Source organism: Chrysemys picta, chromosome 1 (assembly GCF_011386835.1).
Source record: "Chrysemys picta bellii isolate R12L10 chromosome 1, ASM1138683v2, whole genome shotgun sequence".
Lineage (NCBI taxonomy): Eukaryota > Metazoa > Chordata > Testudines > Emydidae > Chrysemys > Chrysemys picta.
The window spans coordinates 262419581-262432765 of record NC_088791.1 but is presented as its reverse complement, the minus strand read 5'-3'; positions in this window follow the sequence as shown (position 1 = coordinate 262432765).

Genomic DNA, 13185 nt, shown 5'->3' with positions numbered 1-13185 from the left:
ATATCTACTAATTAAGAAATCAGACAAAAATGTTAATTTGTAACTAATTTATAATGTAAACAGGCATATTGCAAGACATGTTTTAGTTAGATTATTATTCTATTTTTACAACTTTGCCTTGGTATATATGCAAATATAAAGCTTTCATGTTTATATATTCAGTGTCCTTTCTGTGAAAATAATAAATTCATTTTTTCTTACACTTGACATAGTTTAGGGCTTCAGAATATCATAATCTGGCCCTGCTGCGGGGACTGCTAGTAAACTGCAGTAGCAAGGGGAGCGCAGCCTGCAGCAGTTGCTAACCCTTTCCTTCATCCCCCTGTTTGGGGCAGACTGGCAAGACAAGTTCAACACGAAGCGGCCCTTCAGGACTTTCGCTCATCCAGCAATCTCTGGGAAAGTGATGCCGATGCCTAGAGATAAAAGGACTGTAAACTGGGCTCTGAAAAGACCCCAGGAGTGAACTGAACTCCCACTGGGAACAGGAGGATTGCCCAGGAGTGGGGGAATCGCCTGGGTGAACCAGGGACAAGAGACTCAAAGATACTAAGGCTGAGCCCAAGATGAGGGTTGGCTGACTACAAGGTGTTATAACCTGTTACGTTCTCCACATAAACATGATCCTGAAAGAATCGAGCACTAAGGAGAATACATTAAGTCAAAGAATTTGATTGACAAATATCTAGCTACATTGTACTTTCAGTTTGGTCAGAAAAAGAAAAAAAGAGACTCATTTAGTTTAAAAATAAAAGCTGCAGATGTACCTATGAACTGTTGTTTCTTCTTACAGTTAGGAGTTTCTAAACACATAAAATAAAACCTTTGGAAAATGAAGAGTTCTGAAAATCAGAAGAATGCAAAACAACAATGAAGAGGTAAGCAAATCATCGTGGACAAGAAACATCACTGTGTTTATACCATATCATTCAGAATAGAGTACTGTAATTAAAATACCTCCGAATAATTTGTTTTCCCATACACAGAAGACAAAACATGCACTTCCAAGCTGGATTACTTTTATTTCTGCTCAATAAAAACAAAAAGAACACATGATACATTTTCAGGAGGGGGGGGGGGGAACATTGAGATTGATGCTGAGACACCACAAGCAGTATGCAACCTATACCAAACTCTACATCTCCTTTCAGTCAAGCATACACAGCACGATCTCCCGCTTTCTCAATGCCTAAGCAAAATATAGTTGTTGCTATGTTCACTGGGAGGTCGGTAATACGACATCTAGTGGTCAATTGACAACCTTGGTATGTTGGTGAATTTGCACAAAACACAGAGCACAAAAAATACCAACACTTAACAGAAGCACCACATGAAGGTTGTCGTCCTGCTCCCTAAGCAAAATCAGCACCTGGAGGAAGAGAAGATGGCTGAAGTGGAACCTAGGCAAGACTGAGGTGAGGTTTGTAGGAACAGGGAAGTGTCTCCTCTATGTCAGTCCCCATTTTCAGAAACATTTGCCCTGAGACTATTAAGTCAACCTGCAGCCTTTAAGTTCTTTTCAGCTCCTCAAGTCCGCTGGATGCCCAAATAGACATCTTATATCAATGGCTAGCCAGAAGATAGCACCCCATCCTATCAGACACAGACCTAAACATGGTAATACACATGTTCATGACCTCAGGCTTGCTTACTACAACTCATTAATGCTAGGAATGAAATAACACACCCAGAGAAGTCTCCAAACACAAAACTACTGCAGCAGCTTGATACTTCCTTTGATGTTTTGTGCATCCCATTTAATAAGACACATTCTCATTGATACTCTAATTTTTACAGTTGGAAGATCAATGCCAGTGGTTCTCAAACTTTTGTACTAGTGACCTCTTTCACATAGCAATCCTCTGCATGTAACCCCTCCCCCCTTATAAATTAAAAACACTTTTTAATATACTTTAACACCATTATAAATGCTGGAGGCAAAACGGGGTTTGGAGTGGAGGCTGACAGCTCGCAACCCTCCATGTAATAACCTTGTGACCCCCTGAGGGGTCCTGACCCGCAGTTTGAGAACCCCTGAGCAATGCATATGTTAGTTTGCCTGATTTAGGGTTTGTTCCTCAATGTGGTTTGATACTATATGTTCTCTCTAGCGAGAGTGTTCAAGTAGAGTATTGATTTGTACTGAAAGTGACTTCATGGTTATGGCCATCAGTGTACTCGATGTTTTTTTACTACTGCATCATCACTGATTTCTTCTCATTCATAAATTCCTTGGGGCAATGACCTTGTACCTGTTCTGTGAGACACAGAGCACAACTTTGGGATGGTACCAATAAATAAATTATAATAAAGTTGAAGTCATCTTTCTCCTCCTCTTCCTAATTACCAGGACTGAGACCTATAGCTTTTTATGGAGGAGGCAGTGTTTGTATTTCAGGTCTCTGAACATGTTTACAGGGGTTTCAGAGGCTGTTTTGGGGCCGGAGAAGATAAAGGCAGGAGCTTGCATTTACTAGTAGAACAACAACAGCAACTGAATAGGACCACGTGGACATGAGGGAAGGGGGGGGGGGGGGTTTGATGAGCTCATGCTATTTCTAATGGCGGATGACCACAATGCAGATAGTTGCTTCTAGGCCAGAAACAAAAGCACACACTGATGGGACAACACTGTGATGGAAATATGGGCTGACCTACAGTGTGCCCAGAACTTTTGCATGAAGAAAGACATGTTCATAGAGCTGTGTGAGAACTTGCCCCTGCACATGAGTGGCAGCATCCAGATGAGAGAGCCAGTAAGCGTGTTGTTATCACTCTGCGGAAACTGGCAATCCCAGACTGCTAGATCTATTGGAAATCAGTCTCGGGGTTGGCAAACCCATTCTTCTTCGAGTGCTTGCTCATGTTGATTCCAAATAGGTGTGTGCACACTGCGTGTACAGTCGCCAGAAGGTTTTTTCACCTAGCGGTACCCATCAGGTCAGTCCAGATGCCCCCTGGAGTCGTGCCTTCATGGCGATGCATATAGGGCCCTGCTGACCTGCCGCCTCTCCAGTTCCTTCTTACCACCAGTGATGGTCATTGGAACGTTCTCTCTCTCTCTCTCGTGATCCCCTAATAGTTTTCTTAATCTTATTGGTAAATAGTTAAGATAGTTAGTTTTAGTGTTAGATAGAGTAGTTTAAACCCTTGTTACTGGGGGGTTTTCCTCACTAGTTTCCCTTCCCTTTCCCGGGACTGGGGCATGCCTCGGTTCCAGGGATTTAAACCATGTGGGATCTGCCAGAAGCCGATGCCAAGGGGTGACGCACACACATCTTGCCTAGAGTGCCTACGGGAGTCCCACCAAACAGATCCGGATCCCATGAACCCGGCACCAGGCTCCTCAGCATTGGTGCGCAGCGTACTGGCTTAAAATCAGGGATTCAGCGCCGACCCTCGGCACAAGCACTCCTTGGCACATAAGGCTGCCTCGTGGACTGAGTCTTGGCACCACTCTCAGGTCACCTGTGCCATGCAAGAAACACAGGAAGACTGACTGGGGGCGCTACCCCACTCGAGCACCCAAGCATGAGCCCACTAAAGGAGTGCAACCTGTGCTTCACAGGCGGAGAGGAGTAGCCCGGCAGCCGGCACCATCAACTCCGGGCCCACAGTGGGGTCCGTCGAGTCCGGTGCTAGTGGAGGAGGGACAACTGGAGGACTTAGACCTTCCCTCCACGCTGGAGATGTTCAAGGCAGCCAGGGACCTCATAGCCCTGGCGGCGCCACACTCTCCTGATCAGCATGCGAGATCATCGCCCCCAAAGCCGCCGGTGCTGCAGAGACCACCGGTACCTTCCTGGAGTAAATCAGCAATGACGGAGTACCACTCGCCTTCTCCCCGGCACCGACGGGCACCGCACTGCCTTGGTCACCACGCTTGGACTCCTCAGCATCCGACTCTGAGGTGGACTCCTAAGTTTCATGGTGTAGCTGGCACCAGGGGCAGCGGCACGCTCAGAGACCGGACATGGTGCAGACTTTTCCACCCATGCCATGACCAGCTCAATGTCAGATGCCACCCAAAATACCAGCGCAATGGCCCTTCTGGACCCCGTGGGCATACCATCAGTCCCAGGGGTCTGTCTCCAGACAATCCTGGTCGGTCACAACTGATGGACTGGCGGCGCCCAGGAGTAGGCACCTTTCATGTGCCATGGCTACCACTACCAGTGCCAGCACCGTGGCCGGCACTAACACCGGCACCACAGCTGGCGTCACAGAGTCGGGTGCGACAGAGGATGACCGGGACCGCTTTGACAAGCTGGACCAACAGGAGGGATTCACTCTAGCCCAGGCCTCCTTATCTTCATCCGATGAGGCAGTGGCAGGAATCTCTTTGGGACCTCCCCCACTGAACAGCAGAGCCCACCTTGAACTCCTGAGGCGGATGGCACAGAAGCTAGGTGTCCAGATGTATGAAGTCACTGAGGTGTCTGACCCGATGGTAGATACTCTATCACTGGTGGGCCTTACCAGAGTGGCACTTCCCCTGATTAAGACTATACAGGAAAATATTAAGACCCTGTGGCAAATTCCGGCCTCCCTGACCCCCAGAGCAAAAGGGGATGAGAGAAATTATTTCATGCCCTCCAAGGGTTATGAATACCTTTTCCCATGCCCCACACCGAACTCGGCGGTGGCGGTTGTCAACGAGCAGGAGAGACAAGGGCAGCAGGGGCCCATCTCTCGGGCTAAGGACATGAAGAAGCTGGATCTCTTTGTGAGGAAGATATACTCCACCAGAGGGCTCCAGCTTCACATTGCAAATCAGCAGGCGATACTTAGCTGGTACAATTTTAAATCCTGGGACACAATGTCCAAGTGTACGGAGCCTGTCCCGGAGGACTTCAAGTCCAAATTCTTGGCCCTGGTGGATGAGGGCAAGACTGTGGTCAGAACATCGTTGCAGGCTGCACTGGACTTGGCAGAAGCAGCAACTTGTGCCATGTCCTCAGGCATTGCTCCTGGCTGCAGACGTCTGGCCTCCCCGGGGAGGTTCAACAAACTATACAGGACTTCCCTTTCAAAGGATCCACTCTTCTCAGAGAAAACAGACTTAAAGCTGATTAGCTTAAGGGACCCCCGAGCTACTCTCAGATCTCTGGGGCTTCACACGCCAGCCACCCAGCATAGACATTTTAGGCCCCAGTCTATGCCCCGGCTGTATCAAGGTCAGCCTTGGCAGGACCATAATCGCAGACAGGGCCGGCTCCAGCATTTCTGCCACCCCAAGCAAACAAACAAACAAACAAACAAAAAAAGCCGCGATCGGCGGCGGCAGTTCAGCGGCAGGTCCTTCGCTCCTAGAGGGAGTGAGGGATCTGCCGCCCCCGAATTGCTGCAGGTGCCGCCCCAGAGATCTGCTTGTTAAGCTGGTGCCTGGAGCCGGCCCTGATCGCAGAAGGGGCAGGATGCAGAACCGGCATTGCCAATCTCAACCCCCTAACAACCAGGGGTTGGGGTCATCGAGACAACCGCAAGGCCCAAGGCAGGCCTTTTGAAGATGCACCTAGGGATGACACCTGGGACTGATGGTATACCAACCCAAGGACTGGATCTTTCTTTACACTTTTCAGCCTGTCTACCCCATTTCTACTGGGCGTGGGCCCAAATTACCTCAGACCATTGGGTCCTTCACACGGTACAAATGGGATATTCCCTCCAATTCACTTTGATACCCCCCCACACCCTCCTTTCCCATTCCTCTTCAGGGACCCTTCTCATGAGCAACTCCTTGTGCAGGAGGAAAGAATCCTCCTGTTAGCAGGAGCCGTGGAGGAGGTTCCACTGGAATTGAGGGGCAAGGGGTTTTACTCCCGGTATTTCCTAATACTGAAAGCAAAGGGGGATCTCAGACCCACCTTGGACCTGCGCAAGCTCAACAGGTTCATGAAAAAACGAAAGTTTCGGATGGTGTTTTTGGCTACTAACATCCCATCCCTACATACAGGAGATTGGTATGCCACCCTCAACTTGAAGGATGCATACTTCCACATTTCATAATCCCACTCCACAGGCGTTTCCTAAGATTTGTAGTGGGTGGCACTCACTACCAATTCACAGTACTTCCATTTGGCCTGTCATCGGCACCTCAGGTATTCACCAAATGCATGTCAGTCGTGGCCGCCTTCCTGCAGTAAAGGCAAGTTCAGGTATTCCCATATCTTGATGACTGGTTAGTAAAGGGCCATTCCAGGACACAAGTGGAACAACAGATCAGCCTGATAAGATCCACATTCGACAGACTGGGTCTCCTGTTGAATGCACAAAAGTCAACGCTCGTCCCCACTCAGAGAATAGCATTCATAGGGGCGGTATTAGTCTCAAAGCAAGCCAGAGCATTCCTATGTCAGTCCCGCTTTCAGGCTATGCACGACATTATACAAGACCTCAGAAGCTATCCCACAACTATGACAAGGAATTGCTTAAAACTCCTTGGGCACATGGCGCCTTGTGTGGTGCAACACGTGAGGCTCAGACCTCTCCAGGCATGGCTAGCATCTGTGTATCGACTGAGCAGAGAGACAGTCTGGACAAAGTGATCACACTTCCACCACAGGTTCTTGAGTCCCTTATAACAACTGGAAATATTCCTGAAATAATTGCAAGGTTTGAATGAGTAGGCTTCCTGAACTGCACAGGTGTGATAGATGGGACAGACATGTACCTGTCCTATGCCCCGCATTTCAAGCGGGCAAATTATTTTAACAGGATCAGGCCATTATTCTGCAGGTCCTTGTGGACCTCGATGGCATATACATGGACACTTTATTGGATGCACTGGAAGCATGCATGATACCAGGGTGTTCCAAAAAAGTCAGGTCTCTTTCAGTTTGGGCAAATGGTACGTTGTTACCTCCCTCCCGTTAATGGGAGGGAGGGAACTATGCCGACTGTTATTTAAGTGACTCAGGGAACCTTCTGCTGCACTGGTTGATGAAGCTGTAATCTGGACAAGAGGCAATTTAACTATACACTGAGCAAGTGCGGAAAGGTTACAACAAAGGCCATATAGGAGGCCTTTTGTACATAAAGGGTGCTTATTTGATCCGTATGGAGCACACACTGGGGCTGAATGGTGTATCTGAGCTGTTATATGGTGCACTGAGGCAATTACCTTGTATTCAAAGGTAGTACTTATGCATGCACTGAAGAAAGGTTCCTGTCTTTTCACCTTTATTGAAATTTACTGACACTAAAAGAGAGGGCAAGTAGATGCCCTAACTTAGTGAAAGTATGTGTAAACATAAGACATATGATAAAAACTTGTCATTTATCAGGACTGTACAAATCATTAGCATATCTATTCTCTTTCTGGTGCATTAGATCAGGTGTAGAGTTCAGCTGAGAGTGATGCTTTATGGTTCATTGGCTGGCTCCTCCAGGAATTGTGCTGCCTATTTTGTAGCACATGGTAAATGGAGATGATCCCATGGGGCTCCTGGCTCCTAGGGGTTCACCCGTACAGCACACAATCTTGAATAGTTTCTCAACCACATCCCTATTAAACTCCATATCTCACAATCACAGTGGAGATACTCTGAAAGCAGCTCCTCCTCAGTCTCCATCCTTCACATCTCCAGATCCACATGCTTTTCTGATTGCTTGGTGCACGCCTTGTGCACCTCAGTTATCAAGTCATTGCTGCTCCTCCAATGCTTAGTTCTCCACATTCAGAATCCTGTCACCAACACTGACTGGTCTCCCAGTTGTCAGGCCATCTCTTGAGGAGTCTAACACAGTTGCACTTGTTTCTGGCAGACACAGAGAGGGGGAAAAAGTTGAGTGCCCTTGAATCAGACAACTTTATTCTTGGTCTACGCAGATGGAAGTAAAAAGGACAAAAAATGTTTCAAAATAATGCTATTCTCTTTGCATTTTCATTTTGACTTCAAACTTCTGCCTGTTGAGAACTTTTCTAAAGGAGTTCTCCTAAGAGAAGAAATGGTGAATTAATTTTACCTTCCAACTATCAAAAACAATTTTTGGGAGGAACTGGGGGTAGCCAGTTATTTGAAGACATAGCTGCAATTATGATGATGTTGCACCCTTTTCAGGATGCTGCAACCTTAAAAGATGCTGTGCTGCTTCAAATGCCAGAATGGAAGAAAGACCAGTTGTTCTAGTCATAGGGGATAAGAACTCTCCATTTATGCCAAAGAAATCTTTCTGTGTCTTGTGACAGATGAACTGATTAGTGACAGGTCAGAGATGGCAAGTTATAATGGTGGCAGAGGGAGGCTTGCCTACCAAGGAAGACTGCCTGGAATTTTTACTGAGTGAAAAATTCTATTTTAGGCATGGACCAATATCAGATCAGTAAAAAAACAACTCTGCACTGGTGGCAGGGTGTCTTAATATACAGATAGTCCTGGAGCGTAGTGAGTGCCTTTAAGCATAGTTTTATTGCAACTTTATCTGGGATGTGGCCACAAACCCTTTTAATGGGGACTTGCTCACAGGAGGACCAACATGTCAGCACAAAATTTGGAACCTGCCAGAGTACTGTCACTATATACTGATGGTTTGTAGAGGACCCATCCTACGGAGAGTAGGATTTGAAACATTGTGGTTCCCCATTTACATGGCAAGATAGGAGATAGCCTCTCTCTACTTTAACTTGCAGGGACTACGGACCATCTGCCGTTAGGATTGTTAATTTTTTTAAAAATTGTTACTATAAAAACTAGAATCAATATTCTCCTTTTCATTTGTTTTTGGCAATTCAAGGTTTATAGGAGGTGGAATTTGATCGGGAAGGTACTAAAACAAAACAATCTACAAATCCATAGAAGTAGAGAGAATCAAAAAAGTTAAGTCGCAAACTGAAACAGTATTGCAAACCCTGATTATTCAAAAATCTTGAATCAGTCCCAAAAAATCATGAGATTGACTCAAAATAAATGTTGGGTCCTGTTTATTTACCTTCTGCTTTCAAGATTTGCAACCATGAGGGCTAAGAGATTACTTTTTTTCAGTGAAAGCAGAGATTCTCACATAATCAAGACTCCAGAGGCCATGTAAAAGAATCCATCAAATATTGTCAGATTTGCAATAAAATCATAAGTTACCAACCCTGCATCAATTTCAAATTCCTTTTTTTAAGATGTAATTCACAGTTTGAGAAATAGCTGATACATCAAATTCTAAAGTGAACTCAGAATAAATCCAGAGGAATGCTATAATGTAGGCTAATATGGCAAAATCCATACAATTCCAGGAGGCAGAACTAAGACTATAAGAAGAAAAAAAATGCAAGAGTTAAGAAAATAAATTATGTAAATAAAATATATGTTTTTGAAAATTAAGTAATGGAACAAAAGATAGAAGACATGATGGAACTGAAGAGTTTCAGGATATTCATATAAAGAGGATGAAGATGTCAGGAAAGGTGTCTTATCAGTGTTAACTAAAAGGGCTTTGTTGACTAGGGGAAAGAGGACAAAGATAACAAGAAGACAACAACAGATAACAATTCAGTTTACAATATAGACTTTTAAGGTCCTGATCCGTGTTTAACTCCTGTGTTTGCAGAGAACTTAGCATTTATTTCTTCTGCAGAAGATTTGATCTAAAAACAATAGGAAAACAATTGCCATATCTTGGAGTCAAGTGGAATAATCCAGAAGCGTGGGATAATGGACTGTTTTCAGAGATCAAAATATTTGCATTAATGGAAAAAAAATCTATCGTTTTTTAAATGTTAACTTCATTTACAGATATATTTACAGTTTGAGGAAGTGGACAAAAAATTACCCTCACATTCTAGGAAACAATTGTAACAAAAACATAAGTGCAATATTAAATCTAGTATCTCTAAATCAAAACTTCAATATGCATATTAAACCAAACAACTTCAACAACATCTATATTTAGGATTTTGGTTTTCTGCATAATCAAGGAGCAGATAGTTGAAAAAGTACTACCAACCTATCATTTCTGTTCTCAGAGAGGAATGGTTGAGCTGGACTTCCTTGTATGGGTAAAACTTTATATTTTTTGCTAATTTTAATTGTGTAAAAGATTATATTTCATAAAGGTCACGTGCAGAATACTGGAATTATTCACTATAGAAATTTGAACCTTGAGACCACCATTCAGTAGAGATAGAAACTTCTTGAGCAGTCTTATGGTGTCTTCAGAGATACTGAAGATTTTATAACAGAACTTGTAAATTCTAAAAGCCATCTACACCAAACACTGCCTTTGTCAGCATAACTTGTAAACTGCATCAGACACATCAATCCATTTAAAGAAATTCATAGGCCACTCTGGCAAAAACTTTTCAAATGGTCTGCAGAGAATGTTTGTTTTTTTAATGTCAAATTCTGCAAAGGAATGATTAGGCACCAATGAATATATAGAGAAATATTTGGACTTCCAAGCTCAGATACTGTATTACTTAACCACTAATATGAAATAGATACATCACATGGTTTATCTAAAACAGGGGTGGGCAACCTTAGGCACACGGCCCATCAGGGTAATCCACTGGTGGGCTGCGAGACATTTTGTTTACATTGACCGTCTGCAGGCACGGCCTCTCCACACCTCCCAGTGGCCGAAGTTTGCCGTTCCTGGCCAATGGGAGCTGTGGGAAGCGGCAAACCGTGGCCACTGGGAGCTGTGGGGGGCCGTGCCTGCAGACGGTTAATGTAAACAAAATGTCTCGCAGCCCACCAGTGGATTACCCTGATGGGCCACGTTCCAAAGGTTGCCGACCTCTGATCTAAAAAGATCTTTATATTTCTATCATATTTCATCAAAACTTGAAAAGCTGAAGAGTTCCCAAACAAATTTTTTGAAGTAAAGCGTACGTATGTATAGTATTAAATAAACAAACAAAAACTGTAAGCTTTCTGGGGCAGGGACTGTCATTTTTTACAGGTCGGTACAGTGCTTAACACAACAGGGACAGGACCTAATTGAAGATGAAGACTGTAGGCGCTATAATAAAATACCTTAAACAAAAAGAACTCCTCTCAAACATTAGTTTGAAAAGCAAAGGGCCAGATCTTCAGAGGTGTTGCACAATTCCCATTGAAAGGAGGAGATTAGAAAGTTATGCTGGTTTAACTTAAGGTGTACATTTAAATGTATATAGTTACATGCAAAATGCAGTGTAGATACACTTATTTCTGTTAAAGAATGGCTTGTTTATATTTGCTTACGTCTTTGTATTAACAATAGTAAACAAAAATAAACAGCCTTTTTCCACTGGCTTAAGTATCCATTTTGAACTCTGCTTAATTTAACCCAGTGCAATTTCACTTGTTTTCAAGTCCTCCATTCCAGGTACTTGATAAATATTAAGCTCTCCTCAGGATTTGGCCCAACGTATTTGAAGGCTGGGAAATTCAGAATGAAGGTTCCACAAAATACCTTTACTCAGCTTCATCAATCCATTTCTGTATCCCTGAGTACAGTATAAGCAAATTGATACAGGTGTACCTAAAAACTATACCTCAGACATTTGAAATAGGTGACTTTTTTGCTCCTACAAGGGGCATGCACAACATATGCAACTGCCCAACCAAAACTCAGCAGCCACTCATAGACATTGGATAGCTGTATCCAATTCCTCCACCTGAGCTGCTAACATGGTCTCCAGCTACAAAAGTATGATTCAGCTCAATATTAGGCAGGTAAGAAGCAGGTAGGTGCTTCAAGCAGTGATCCACATGTAATACAGAGTCCAGCCCAGGCAACTAGACTCTGAGTGCCATAGGAGGTAAAACAGCATGGGGTGGGTAAAAAAAAAAAAGCAGATAACTTACTACAGTACCATTTTTAATTCATTATATGACCCATCTCATCAGATCAGTCAGGAGGGACTGTATGGTGTAAAAAACAACCACATGCTTTCACATAGTATCCTCAGCATCTAATCAACCAACGTTCACTTCTAACCACTGCTCCACTGTAAGTCACAAAACAATCTACCTCTATGCTACAGACTAGAAACACCATTATTTCTTTCATTTTCTTCCTAGGCTTGCTCTAGGACTCATCACTCACATAAATCCAGATATCCAACTGGACACCATGCACTATACAAATATAAGTCTTAGACTACATAGTACTTGTTTCTGCAAAACAGGTTATACAAGTTATGTAATCTTCCTTGAGTCACACAGGAGAGAGTACAGGGTTGAGATGTGTAATTTTCAAAAAAGTGTCCTCTGATGTTCGATGCCTCTAAGTTTGGCTGCCCAACTGGAAATGCATAGGGCCTGCTTTTTGATAGGCACTGAGCATTTGCTCTGCTTCACACCTCTCAGTAACCTAAAGAAATTATGGTAACTCAGTGCTTTGTAGGGCACCCAAAAATTAAGTCACCCAAAATCAGTGGACACAGCTAAATGTTTTAGCTCTCATTGTTACTTTCTCATTGTTATCTTAAGTTGGAATGTTTATCATAGACTTGTATCCACAAACAGATGGATCACAATCTAGTGTATATGGAAAGAGTTACGGTGGTTTGTGAAAAGCTTCCTGTGAATACATCTAGAGGATCTGATGTTGGAGGGATGTCAGCAAAATTTTATGGGTGTTATGAAGATAAACTGAGGAAGTATAAATTTGAAACTCTTTTTTCATTCATATACTCTATCTCCTTCAATGAAACAAGACAATCATTGTGATTCCTAACCTAGAAAATGTACATGATTTTCTTGAAAAAAGAACAGGAGTACTTGTGGCACCTTAGAGACTAACAAGTTTATTAGAGCATAAGCTTTTGTGGGCTACAGCCCACTTCTTAGCTTTCCATCACATTCTAAAGCAAAATAATAATGTATTCTGTTTATCTTGTCAAATAGGTTAAGACAGAACATACTACAGAGGGCCTGCTCCTGCTGAGGTCCATAGGAATTTTGCCATTGACTTCAGTGGGGACAAGCTTAATTCATTAAAAAAAAAAAAAAATCTTTATTAAAGGTATCTCTGATATTCAGAATTGATTGTGACTGGTGATTATAGTGATTTCTTAAAGGAGGATGAACTATTTTATTTATTCCTCCTTATAAATTAGTTTATAGCAGCAAGTTTTCTTGTAAAAATGACTTTCAAACTCTGATGGTAGTTGTATATAATTTGTTTTCTAAAGTTTCTGGGCCTCTCATTCGAAAAAAATGTGACCTGCTCTATGTAATCTTTTTTTTTTAACTTGTAATTTCC